Source organism: Ambystoma mexicanum, chromosome 3p, assembly GCF_040938575.1.
Source record: "Ambystoma mexicanum isolate Mex_15411 chromosome 3p, UKY_AmexF1_1, whole genome shotgun sequence".
NCBI classification, from domain to species: domain Eukaryota; kingdom Metazoa; phylum Chordata; class Amphibia; order Caudata; family Ambystomatidae; genus Ambystoma; species Ambystoma mexicanum.
In genome coordinates this window covers 536,667,516-536,681,358 of record NC_090925.1, presented here as the reverse complement: position 1 = coordinate 536,681,358, position 13,843 = coordinate 536,667,516, and positions in this window count along the sequence as shown.

The following is a 13,843-nucleotide window of genomic DNA, read 5'->3' as shown; positions in this document are numbered from 1 at the left end:
GTTCAGTCTCTTTATCTCTCCTTCCAGGTGCTCTAGGGAAATCCCCCATTAACCTATACCAGGTATGTGAGGGGTCCTGGAGTACTCTGGGGTCACTATTAGCAGGTGAACTCACCTGGTAAGATATGTGCATCCGATTACCTCGCTGCTCACAGGCATTCTTCTGCAGTGGCTTCTGGTAACCCAGCAATCTGCTGCTTTTGGTCTCCTGTCACGTGTGCCACTTATACATGGAGCATCCTTTGCTCCAGAGGTTCTCTGGTGCTCGCTGGCCACCGGAAACCTTGTGGGGAAGAAAGCTTTCGACGCATTTGCTTTCTGCTGCCCGGCCTCTGCAAAACAGGTCTTCAGGGGGCATGCTTCCCTCTCTCACACTTACCGCTGTGAGACCTCTGCAAATAAGGCTTCTGGAGGCAAAGACTCTCTTATGCCCGGTTACTGTTCTCTGCTAGACAGTTGTCCCGGCGTCTTCTCACTGCTCCAGTTTCTGCTTCTGCTGCTCACACCGCTCTCCGTGCTCACTAATGGCCTGCACCACAAGGGGCCTTTTAGCCTCCCAATCTCCCGCATATGTAGGTAATTTCCACTAACAAGCTGTTACCAACAACCTCTTATACTGTTGTGTTCCTCTTTAGCCCTCTTCTTCATCCCAGGAATTGTGGGACTTGAAGTCCCTAATGACAAAATTAGTTTTTCTCATTTCTTCTCTTTTGCAATAAGCCATTAGAAGGTTGGGGTCTCAGGAGAAGTTGAACAAGGAGAAAAGGAGAAAGCTGACGAGATAGCCCTCATACAGAATGAATGGATGGGCGGTCAGATATTGCTCAAACTTTATGGGAAGAGCATTGAGGAAGTACGGCAAGGGGAAGATCAAGATGAGCAAGATAAAAAGGACAGAGAACGAGAGAAACGATTGAAAGAAGACGAGGCTAAAAGGAAGAGTAGACTAAGACGAGAGCAACTGTATCAGGAAGAGCAGTTAAGAAAGGAAGAAAGAGCGAAAGAGCAAAGAAAATATGACAACAGGCAGAGATCAATCGAAGAACAAGACAGGCTAAAAAAAGAAGAGAAGAAGAGGAAGAACAGAAATTAAGAGATAAAAGAATGAAAAGACGCAGAGATGACGAGGTGCATAGGGGAAATGAAAGAAGGGAAGCAAAAAGACAGGAAGAGGAAAGGATTAGGGAGGAAGCGAAGAAACTAATCGAATTTGATGAGGAAATGGAACAAAAGAGAAGGCAGAGGACATATGACAACAATTGCATTGAAAGAGAGCTAATGGAACCAAATCCAGAAGTGGCATGGGAGGACATAGAGGAGTTCCTCCCGTCACAAGAACCTATGCCAGTACCTTCTAGAGTAAATCTAGAGGAGAATTTTGAGATAGGAAATATTGGAGACAGAATCGAAAAAGGCCTATCAAGAGATGAGGGCAAAGGGTGAATCGAGAAATAAAGGGAAAGACGAACGGTCTGAAAGTATCCAGTCATGAAACAAAGAGGGAGGCCTGTTCAGCCTCGTGCATAGAGCCTTGTCTTTAGACAGGCTGACTCTGAACAGAGAAGAGAAGGAAGACAGTCATATGAGTTGGGGACAAGATATGTCAGATGAAGAAAAGGAAACCTTCCGAGGGGAGGAGGATGGTGCGTGCGGTCCCGGGTGGTGTTTTCAGATAGACAAGAAAGTGAGGTGGTTGGATTTGGACCTGCCCAAAGAAAGGACTCCAGGGCCTATAGCATGGCCAGAGCGACCTAAAAGGTGACCTCTTAGTGAGAGGGGGACTCGCTACAATACGTGAGAAGACTAAGGTCTTTACTAGAAAGACGGCGATCAGGAACCATTGTTCCTACTATGGATAGGCTCACAATGGACACTGATTGCAATTTTGAGGTTTCACCGTTTCCCTTGTTAGAAAAAGGAGGAGCCAGACTTCAGTATATCCCATGGCCCCAGATGGATAAGGATAACCTAAGGTGTAAGCTCCTTAGTTAGACTTCGGGCACCGGAAAATGGATTTTTGTGAATTAGAAAAAATGACAGGAAAAAACACGTTAGCTATAGGGGACATTAAGGGTCTTCTAGCAGCTATCTTTGGCGAGATGGCTGATGACATTTGGATGAGAGCAGGATACGGAAGTGTCACAGCACAGAATACCGCGCACAATGGGGTGCCATTTAATAAATGTAGGGCAGCAGTCTGGAAAGCGCTTAGAGTAAAGTATCCTGATATGTCAGATATGGGTGCAATTATGGCATGTAAGATGCAGGAAGGGGAGGATCCGCTTGCTTACATTCAGAATTTTCAAGAGCAGTGGTCTTTGGAAACTTGCGAACCGTGAGGACAATCTATACCTGTATTCTATCATATAACATGTCTGGGGTTGACAGACCAGGTGCAGAGACAGCTCAAGAAGCTGGTGGGTATGGAGGCAAAACCGTGACCAGAAATACAGCTGAACATTGCGCACCAATGCCGACTGTTGCAAGAGAAAAATCAAAAGAGAGAGAATGCTAGGAAGATCAAGGAAGCTAAGTTAGTGCTGAAGAAACTGTTGAAATATGCGATAGAAGGGGCGATGCTGACTAGTGGGCAAGGACCAGGATCACAGCAAGTAGCAGGTATGACGCAGTTGAATAACCAATGGCAGTCGGATCAAGGAGGGAACAGGTTTATGCCGAGAGGCAGGGGAGGCTTGCGCGGGAGAGGAGACTTTCACAATAATCAGGGACATGGTTTTCAGAACATGCAGAATGATAGTCAAGGCATGCAGGGTTGGCAATTTAGGAGATTCCCTCCTGTATGTTGGACATGTGGAATGACAGGGCACATCGCGTGGACATGTGGGAGTCAAGGGTATGTGCAAAATGGGCAATTCTCAAGAGTGGGGAAGAGCTTCTCCACCAGCATATGGCACATAAAGTAGGGACGGGGGGTTGCCCAAGATCAGACAGTGTATCAAGCACAGGTACCACAAACACAACAGGCTTTGCAACCACAGCAAGCACCATTGAATCTGCCGCAAGGGCAGTCACAGCACACACCCATTCAGGTACAGCAGAGCACAAACACAGAACAGTTATTGACTCCTAGAGTAGGGGGTGTCACTGTCACGGGAGGGAATCCTTTTACGGGTACAGGAACAAGTATGTATCCACAACAGGACAGCTCACAGGGTGACTTGATGTGTTCAGTACTATCAGTGATGCCCAATCCTAAAGAGGAACCAAGGGTTGACGTCCTCATAGGAGGCAAATCCTTTTCTTTTCTAGTAGAGACAGGGGCAACTCGCTCATGTATACGAGAGGGAATATTTTTGTTATCTGGAAATGCCATGAATGCTCAGGGATTCTCTGGAGCTATAAGTAGAGTTCCTTTTACTGAGAAATTACCAGTCTCTATAGGAGAATGAGATATGTCTGTCCCATTCTTGTATTCCAGACAGACACCAGTTAATATACTGGCCCGAGGTTTAATGACGAAGCTAAATATGACAATCTCCTTCACTGATGAAGGTATAGTGATTTCAACACCAGGAATACATAATTAAACGTGGGCATATTTATCAAGGCATTTACAGGACAAATAGCTTTGTGAGGAGCGCCATTAGAAACAGATGTTTTTCACTATGGGGTACGCATTTTGCTAACATGGCTACCCAGTATAGTGGGCAAGATTATGAGAATACCTGATGAATTTTTGTTCAGGCCACAGATACCTATGGACGAAGAGGGGGGACAGGTTTTTCCCTTGAAATTACAGGCAGCCATAGTTCAAGGACAATTGCCCATGCTTGAAGGTTGGGATAGAGGTAGGCCATGGAGAACAGTGATTTCTATTGGGGAAGCATGTAGATTGACTGACGTCACTGACGCGGCTATGTTTAGAGAAGACCAGTCAAATGAAAAATTAGTGTTCAAAATGACATATTGGATCAGGACAGAAAGACGAGAGGTTCTGCAGAAAATGTTGGTAGTGCGGCAGCACCCCCGCATTTTTTGATGAAGAAATGGCTAAAGTGCCAACTTCTTTATGGATTACGGACCCCTATGACGGAGGCCTGTTAAAAGGGGTGGGAGAAGATAATATTAGGCTGAAACCAGGAGCAATTTTACCTCGAGCAAGGCAGTATTGAGAGGCAGATGAGGGGATTTTTAAGACTATGGGCCTCATTACGAGGTAGGAGGTAGCCATGGTGCTACTAGCACCATGGCTACCCCATTACCGCATTCCTGGTCCGGGTTCTCGAAATAGGGACTTACCGGGTCATTCCAACCTTGGAGGACCTGGTAAGTCCCCATTCCGAGAACCATTCCCCATTCCCATTCGAGCCCCCATAGGGCTCCATGAGAATGGGGCCCGCTAATAGCAGGCCCGTTATTAGCTTCCTGGTCCCTTAGCGGCTCCCACTAAGGGTGCCTGGTAAAACCAAGCACCCATAGCGGGATCTGCCAAGGGACCTTGGAAAGGGCGGTAAGGGTTTAGCGGCACCGGTCTCCTTACCAGTGTCTGTTAACCCTTACCGCCCACCTCGTAATGAGGCCCTATATCAGCCATGATGGATGAAGGCATCTTAGTGAAGTCAGAGTCACCATGCAATACCGCAGTGTACCCTATCAAAAAATTAAAGGGGGGTCATGGCGTTTAATTCAGGAAATGCGGCTGATTAACCAGATTGTAGAGGCAGAGTTTCCTCTAGTTCCGAATCCGGCGACAATCCTATGTAGTATGCCGGTTGAGGCACGATATTTCACAGTGATTGACTTGAAAAATGCGTTTTTCTCAATCCTGTTGCAGAAAGATTCCCAATATCTTACGTCATTTACGTTTCATCAGACTAAGCTGAAAAGTATACATTTGCCCCAGGGGTATTGTGAGTCTCCAACGATTTTCAATAGGGTCCTGCAGATGGACCTAAGCAATATTGATTTGCCAAGTGTTGTGTTGCAATACGTAGACAATATTTTGACATGTACCACATCAGAAGAAGAGTACAGACATGACTCGATTCAGCTAATGATTATTCTAGCAGAGAAAGGATATAAGGTGGACAAAGGGAAATTGCAGTATTGCCAGGACGAGGTGTTGTACATAGGTTAGTTAATTTCACATGAAGGAAAGAAGGTTACACCTGAAAGAGCTGAGACGATTTTGAAAACCTCAAAACCGCACACGATAAAGCAAATGCAACTGTTTTTAGGACTGTGTAATTATGTCAGGGAATGGGTATTTGACTATAGTTCATACACGCGACCATTGTTGCAGGCCCTGAAAAAGGCACAGGTGAATCAGGAAAAAATGGAATTGACTGAAGAAATGGAGGAGGGGTTTGATGAACTGAAAAAGGAGGAGTTCTTTTTATTCTTGCACACAAATGGAACAGTCATGACAGCAGTGCTCACGCAGATAAATACATTGGGGTACAAGCCTTTAGAATATTGCAGTGGGATTTTGGACCCAGTAATGAGGGGTCACTTACCTTGCGAACAATCGTTGGCAGCAGCCGCCTTCGCTATTGAGAAGTCTGCAACCATAGTAATGGGGTGTTCCATGACATTATTTGTTGAACATGCTTTGTTTGCTGTTTTGGAGGAGCCCAAGGGTACACTGATGTCTCAAAGAGCTTTTGCTTATGAGGTAATTATATCTAATCCAGCGATTAAAATAGTCAGGTGTAAAATGGTGAACCCTGCCACGTTTGTAGCTGAACCACTGGCAGAGAATGAACAAGTGCATGATTGTTCAATTTATGAGTGCTTCTATGACGAGATCCTAAGGGTGAAGGAAAGCGCTCTAGCAGCAGGGGAGATTCTCTTTATTGATGGTTCTTCGAAGATCGATCAAACTGATGGATAAAGACATTCAGGTGCCGCTGTAGTAAAGCACAGGGCTAATGGGGAATTTGAAGTAATTTCAAGTGCAAGTCTACCGTCTCACTTTTCAGCACAGGCTGCAGAAATGGTGGCGCTGATTGTCATACTTGAGAAACACACAGACCAGGAAGTAACAGTGTACAGTGACTCCGCCTATGTGACGTCAACCATGCACACTGGGGAGCACGTTGGAAAAGGAGGGGCTACCTCTGAGCGGACGGCGTTCCGGTGCAACACACTGCCTTATTGGACAGGCTTATTAAAGCACTTCAACTCCCAGTAGCCATTGCAATAGTTAAGTGCGTAGCACACATTAAAGAACAGACTTTGTTTCACGCGGAAACCAAGCCGTGGTTGAGGAGGCAAAAAGGGTTGCATATTCATTTGACATAATGAGTTTTGATATGCCTGATATGAAAGAGAAAATGGTTGTGATGATGGTTGTAAGTGAAAGCTTTAATCACTTATCGCATGCACAGTTAATGGAAGTTCAGGGTGAAACCCCACAGGAAGCAAAAGACTTGTGGACATGGAGGGGATGTTCTCTATCCCGTTCTGAAGCACTGTGGCAACAAGACAACACTGGTAAACCGGCGATACCTGTAGCCTTATTAAGGGTGGCATTAGAACATCTACACTACCCTGCGTATGTCACCAGGGAACAATTGCAGCAACAATTGTGCAGGACTGGTTTGTACTGAACCTGTTAGAACAAGTTGCTTTTTATGTAGTAAATTGCATCATATGTCAAAAGTTTACTGCTGAGCACATGCTGCGAACAGTCAGAGGAGTAATTCCTCAACCAAATGGTCCTTTAGAGCATTTACATATTGATTATGTTAACATGCTGCAGATCTGTAACGGCTATAGGTATATGATAGTGGCGGTGTACCCCTTCACCAGATGGATCGAGGCAAGTCCATGCACACATCCTGACACCACTTGCACTGCAAAGTTTTTAGTTTGAGAAGTATTTCCCAGATGGGGAGTATGTGAGGTGCTGAGATCGGATAACGGCCTCCATTTTGTGAATGAGGTATTTGAGCAAATTAGCTTATTGCTTGGTATAAAACACACATTTTCTTCTGCTTATCACCCGCAAGTGAACGGTTTATGTGAGAGACTCAACGGTCTGCTCAAAGAAAGAATGGCTAAATTGAAACTGACACTGAAAAAGGGGTGGATGCACTGCCTGCCCCTTGCATTATATGCATTAGAAATCAGTCCGGCTCTGACCATCACCTCACACCCCACAAATTAGTTACATGGAGGTGAATGAGAATTCCTATAGCTCCTCCTCCATCGAGGACTAGAAATGATGCCCAGACAACTGCAGAATTGTTAGGTGATGAGCTATGTGCGTACTTAACATGTATGACAGCTAGTATATCTGTCATTTCAGAACAAGTCAAGCAGACGGGGTGTCGGTCTAAGAAAACAGATGAAAACCATACAGCTACCGGAGCTAAAGAACTATGTGTTCCAAAAATCTTTGCTGGAGATCAAGTTTTAATTAGAAATTTCAAACCAAAGTTGCACAAGCCCAGATTTACTCTGCCAGCCTTCAAAGTCCTAGGAAGATGAGCTTGGATTCAACAAGGAGATGTGAAAGCTTATGCTGGAGAGGCCACATCACCCCAACCCATCTGGAAGCAAGCCAAGGAGAAGAAGTTCAGCACACGCAGACTAGATTGATAACGAGGAAGAAGTACACAGAGACTGTCCAGTAGATAGATAAAAGTGTAAATTTCGACTGTGGCTCCCCTGAGACACTCTTTGTAGCTGCTAAGCAACGAGTGAGAAAGCTATTGTTCTTGAGCCACAGGATCTTTCCTGACATTGGACTGTGGAGTGCGAAAGTAAGCAAAATATGCCAGACTTGGACTTCGCATTCGACGACTGCAAGAGGGAACAGTTCCCTGACTCATTTCTCACTTCATTTTTCACTGAGGTGCTCACAGTCTGAGACAGCTGGTATCATTGGTAGTTTCTCTACTACCCTATCGCTTTTGGAGGAGGCAGCTACAGACTCTTCAAATACACATTTGAACCGCAGAGTGTCCACGGAGCTGCTCGCTGAGGTGCTTGCAGTCTGAGGCAGCTGGTATCATTTGTAGTCTCTCTACTACCATATTGCTTTTGGAGGAGGCGGCTACAGATTCTTCAAATACACATTTGAACCGCAGAGCGGCCGCGGAGCTGCTTGCTGAGGTGCTTGCAGTCTGAGGCAGTCCGCGGCTGCCCGCAGTCCGTGGTAGTGCTCCCCTCAGATGTCAGCTTATTCCCGCGAAGAGGATGGTCATATGCTGCGTAGCCAGCATACCCGGAGTGAGGACAGCGGACTAGAGCCCCGTAGTCTGCTAAAAGCACCCTTACGTCAGAAGAAACTGGAGGTGTGGCTTGTGAGCAAAGCCCAGCAGGAGAACGCTCCACTACCGCCTACCATGAAAGCGGATGACAAACAGTTAAATTATGCAAAAATGAACACAGATAGTTTCCAGATGGTCGACTTTTCCCCCAAACACACAATTCAACCTGGATCAAAGAAAGAGGAACTGTAGGACCTAGCAACAAAAGATGAAGCATTTTTAAGCAACACAGAGATCAGTGACAACACGGTTGCATCTTCTCACCACTCGACACCTTAGCTGGAGTTGATCCACACTGATGAGCCCCTCCGCGTAACACCTATGGTGAAAGAAGCTCCCTCTAGCGCGCTGCTTGTTGTGATGTCGGCAATAGGGGTTTCCAGCGCCTCGCTGGAGGGGGGGTGCCAGGTCCGATGAGGCCCATGGAATCTGGAACTACCGCCAGACTCGTAATGAGGCACCATGTCTCTAGAAGAGAACCGAAGAACTTACAAGAAGTCAAAAGACACGTCCTCCTTAAAAGGGACATGCCACCAAAAAGAATAAAAAAAAGCTTGTCCAAATCCCCACATGAATTGAGAAAAGAGTGGGCAAATATTAATGAGTAAGTCTGTGGACACTAAGACCCTCAGGTCTGCATCCTACAATATTGTATCATCTGCGCAACCCTCAAACATGCTATTCAAAGACAAGAAGCTAGACTCTAACCAATCCCTTCAACTCTCAAAGGGGTTCTCACTACACTAACTTTTTATGAAAGAAAATTAAAAGCTTAGCAAGTGAAAAAAACGAGATATCAGACGCGGAGTTACTGGAAGGCACTCTGGAAGAGTTGGAAATTCCACAGTCTGCAGTCAACCAAATCCAATCTACCCCAAAACAAAAACAAGATGCTGACAACGATACTAAGAACAAGACTTCCCCGCTTAAAAGGTGGCGTTTTGGGTCGCTTCCCTTTAATGGCCGACATGGCAATTGCAAACCTTGAGCACTACAGGGCCCCTAAAAGCCTCTTCGGGCTTCAAGCTTGCAGTAACTCAAAAGAAACCAGCTGATACAGAAGGCACAAGAGAGCCGGAGACAGTAACATTTTCTGAGAACAAAAAAGAAAAGCAAATGGTTGGGGTCCAGCTCAAAGGCTCTAGCGAAAATCCCTGCCTCAATCCGGCGAAGAATTCAGTCGGAGCCGGACCGAAAAGAGTCACCCACTCCATAAATACATCTGATCTTGCCATGGATACGCAGGAAAACGTCTACCAGACCCCTTTGACGATAAACCAAGAATCCCAAACCTCTCCCTTGCTCACAAAGTCTCAGAGAAGACGCCACACATTAAGTGAGATTCCAGGAGAAGTGGATCGTGAGACTTCAAACAAAAAGACGGATCTGTTTTCTATCATGTCGGCCTTAACTATTGCCCTGGCGCCATTTACAAAATTATATGAAGCCTTGAATGACACCATGAAAGACCACTTGACCATGGTCACATATACCCAAACAAGATTAACCTTTCTAGAAGGCTACATAACAGCAAATGAAAACAAAAGGCCTATTATGAAGGACACCTACACACAGTAACTCAGGATCTTGTAAACCCATCTTACGAAGATGCACATACCCAAACTGAACTCACAGTACCCAAACCTTTCCTCTTTTTGGAACTTAACAATTCAGGGCTTCCGGACAAACAAACGGTTCTTCCGGTTCTTCCGTTCCTTCCACCACTTCCCCCAAGCTTCCCTTTGATACCTCAGCATCAAAAACAATTCAAATCAATTCCTGACACTAAACAGGACCAGGCCAAGATTCAAAATGATTCAAGGGTTCATGTATTAAGCCAGGATGGGAAAACCACCTTCAAATTGAAGACAGCGCAAATCCGAAAAAGGGAAAACGGATGTACAGTAAAGGAGTCAGATCTCTCTCTTCAAGTTTTAAAAGATTGACATATGGGATCTAAACCTAACAAGCAGACAGCTCTACTATCACGTGTGACCTCCTCTAAGCTACAAAAAATCACCACATTAAAACAATCAGCACTTATGCTTGAAAAGAGAACTGCATTAAAAATATTCAGACAACTGCTGCCCTTGTCATCGGGGCCTACACAAAACACTCAAAGCGGTTGCAAGGAACTGTCCTCTCCAACGTAAAGTGAACTTATGGAAGCAATATTAGATCTTACTGAATACTCCATGGAGGCCTCAGGATCTGAACTAATGGAGGAACCTCGGGGCAAAGAAAAAAAGCGATCTCCTCACCCCAAAGTCTATTTGGCCGTGAACCAGAAAAAAAGTGACTAATCACAGATTCCACTTCTCCTACGTTTCTCACCCTTGAGGAAAAAACAAATTTGACGTTAACATAGAAGGAGAAAGCTAAGTCATTCAAAATACCTCAACCGAGCTCACAAAAACAACAGGGGGGCTAACTACAGATTGTGCACACAAGGGTATGGTGGTCAATGACTCTGGGCTCACCCATGGACAAGAGAAGTAGCGACTCCTAGATGGAGATCAAAAGCTCACGCCAGACAGAGATCACAAAGCTCTTCTATAGTTTCTAGAACGAGCAGTGACCAAACCAGCATAGGTCACCGGAGAGACAGAGACTTGAAAAGAAAGAGGCTTGTGAGAACAGAAAGATCGACGAAAACTCGCTCCTTCTTATTAGAACGTTTGCTGGAAGAAGGGGACCCCATAATCTTAAACAGGAAGACAATAATAGCCCTCCCGTATCACATTCCCTCACTGAGGACGCTCACCTCAGATGACATTGACATCATCGAGTTCACTCATGCTAACTCGATGGACAGCGTATAGTTACACATTGAATCCTTATCGGTAAAAAAGCTGCTTAGAGAATCCAGAAACAAACTGAGATCACTCGGTTATGACCTAAATGAAGTAAATCACCAGCGCCCAGACGTAAAGAGTGGATCCACGAGAACAAAAACAAGGCGCAGCGCCCCCCCAACAGAGACCAACCACACCCATCAATTTGAAAGCTCGAACTTTCAACTCCTAGAGGACTCCAGATGCAAGAAGATTCAATCGACCCGACACCGTGCTACCTTGCCTAGACAAGTGAAGCAGGACTCTATCTGGAAAAGCTTGTGCTATCCGGCAACTAAAAGAAGCCGTCGCAGTCACTCCAGATACAGACAAAGGAAACAAGGGGAGAAAACAAAGAGCATTAAGGACCTACTGAACAAACGTGGCTCTGAACTATCGTCTAAACCAGCTGACTATGGGATCATGCAACACGCACGGCTTCTCTCACTTGATGAACAATTCAGACGTCAACCTGTGATTTATTCGATCTCCTTTGTCTCCAAGAGACGTGGATCACGAAAAAGCAGTCAATTGATTGTTGCGACATTGCCTTCTCGCCGGCAATACAAGGCCCATTAGGAAGACCACAAGCTGGTCTGATTACAGCCATTCGCACAGGCAGGGATCTTCTCCTGGAAACAGTCCTCATGAAGGATCCTCATATATTGGCAACCCTAATCTCATGGAAACCCACTCAATCCCTCAAGAATCCAACGAAAATGGAAACCTATTTGGTAATTAACATATACTGGAATCCTAAAGAACCAACAACGGATCTCCTTATCACTAAGATCGAATCCTTATTGGAAGACACCAGGCATGAACATTCAATAGACCACATTATAATATGTGGTGATTTTAATGCCACCATAAATCTGGTGAGAAGTGTTGGACCGTTCAATTCAGATTCAGCTGCAAGAGGGAAACTATGGGCGACCACGATGGATGCCAGCGACATGCACAACCTTCACTGCCTGGTGAAGACACATTTTCCCATAATTCCAATTCATGAATCAGTGGGCCGCAAAGCAACGCTTGATCATATATACATTTCTCGAGTCTTACTGGCAAGGGTAACATCCTTGCAGGTAATACGTACTACGAACAGTGATCACAACCTCCTGACGGCGGTCTGGGAACAGGACAAATTTAGCCACTCTACTTTCAGAGCACAAGTGTGGGCTAAATTGGACACTAACAAAGGGGAACACGGCTCCGACTAAAATTGTCAGCAATAAAAGACATTACAAAACAATATCTACAAGCAAAAGCGATGGAGACGGTGAGCACAGAAACGGTCGATATCGACTACTGCCCCTTGTTGGTCCCAGTGTCGGGTAACAAAACAAACAAAACCCATTGCCACATCAATAACCAAACTTTGAAAGCTAAAAGTCTAGAAATGCGGAAACTAACAAGGAAAGCTAAAAGTTTACCTTCAAAGGCAAATAAAGAGGAGGCAATTTCTGCCAAAAAGAAATATAAAAATTGGTTAAAGGGATACAAAATCAACCTGTATCAAGAATATTCCAAAAAACTCTCAGTGGGAAGCAGTCTAAAGCTTTTTGTTCGATAATAACGGCTGGAGGAAGGGCAACATAGGACACTCTACTAAGCAGCGTGAAAGAGAAAGATTGGGTATCACACTTCTCTAACCTGTTTGGTCCATTACCACCAACATCCAACGTTTCCAAACTTTGCACTGACAAATGGGATATTGAGCATGACAAATTGGTTATTGCGCATAAAATTGCCAACCTAAAAACCTCCCGAGCCCCTGGCCCGGACATGCTCTTGAACATGGACTTGAAGGCCAACATTGATGCCTATTTTAATAGCTGAAATATTTAAGATCAGCACTAAATCGAACTCGATACTCTGCTCTTGGAAAACAGCTAATGTTGTCCCGATCTACAAAAAAGGGGACAAAGGGGACCCCAACAACTACTGCCCTATTGCCCTGCTGGACATTATCGGAAAGTTTTACGGATCATTTCTCCTGGATAAATTCAAACTTTGGGCGACATCTTCAGAGGGATGTGATCTGTTTCAAACCGGCTTCACTAAGAACATGGGAACATCAGTCAATATCATGATCTTGAGCATATTAAAGGCCAAGGTCCTGGAAGGCTCCCCAAGATTATCTTTGGCCTTTAAGTTAATAGAGCAAAACTCTGGGAGAAGCTCAGCAACTGGATTTGTCCGGGGTCAATTCTGGCTCCCATTAAAGAACTATACACAGACCCTTGCGTGAGAATGCGCCTTAGTAGAGCCGCCTTGCTCTCAAAGAACATACTCACATTTAGACGAGTTAAGTAAGGCTGTCCACTGACCCCTGCTCTTTACAAGGCCTACATTGCTGATTTCCAAAACTCTGAAAGAACCATCAGAGCCTTCCCGCCAACTGTGGGCAATGAAAAAGTAAGCAGATTACTATACGCAGATGACACAATATTTATAGATCAAACTGTGGTTGGTCTACAAAGAAAACTGGATAATCTCCAAGAGTATGTGCAATCTAACGATTTAGAGATCAACACCAATAAAACCCAAGTGTTGATCCAAGAGAAAACAAAAAAAAAAAGGAAACAACATCTTGGCACTTAGCAGGAGATCGTCTTGAAAACGAAACATCTTTCAGATATCTGGGCGTTACATCTAGCAGAAATCCACATGAAACACTGATGCAAGAAACCCTTTGTATAAAAATCAAAGGTCTGACAATTCAGACGAAGATCCTAGACAAAAAGTTTTGTCACTTCTCTCTTA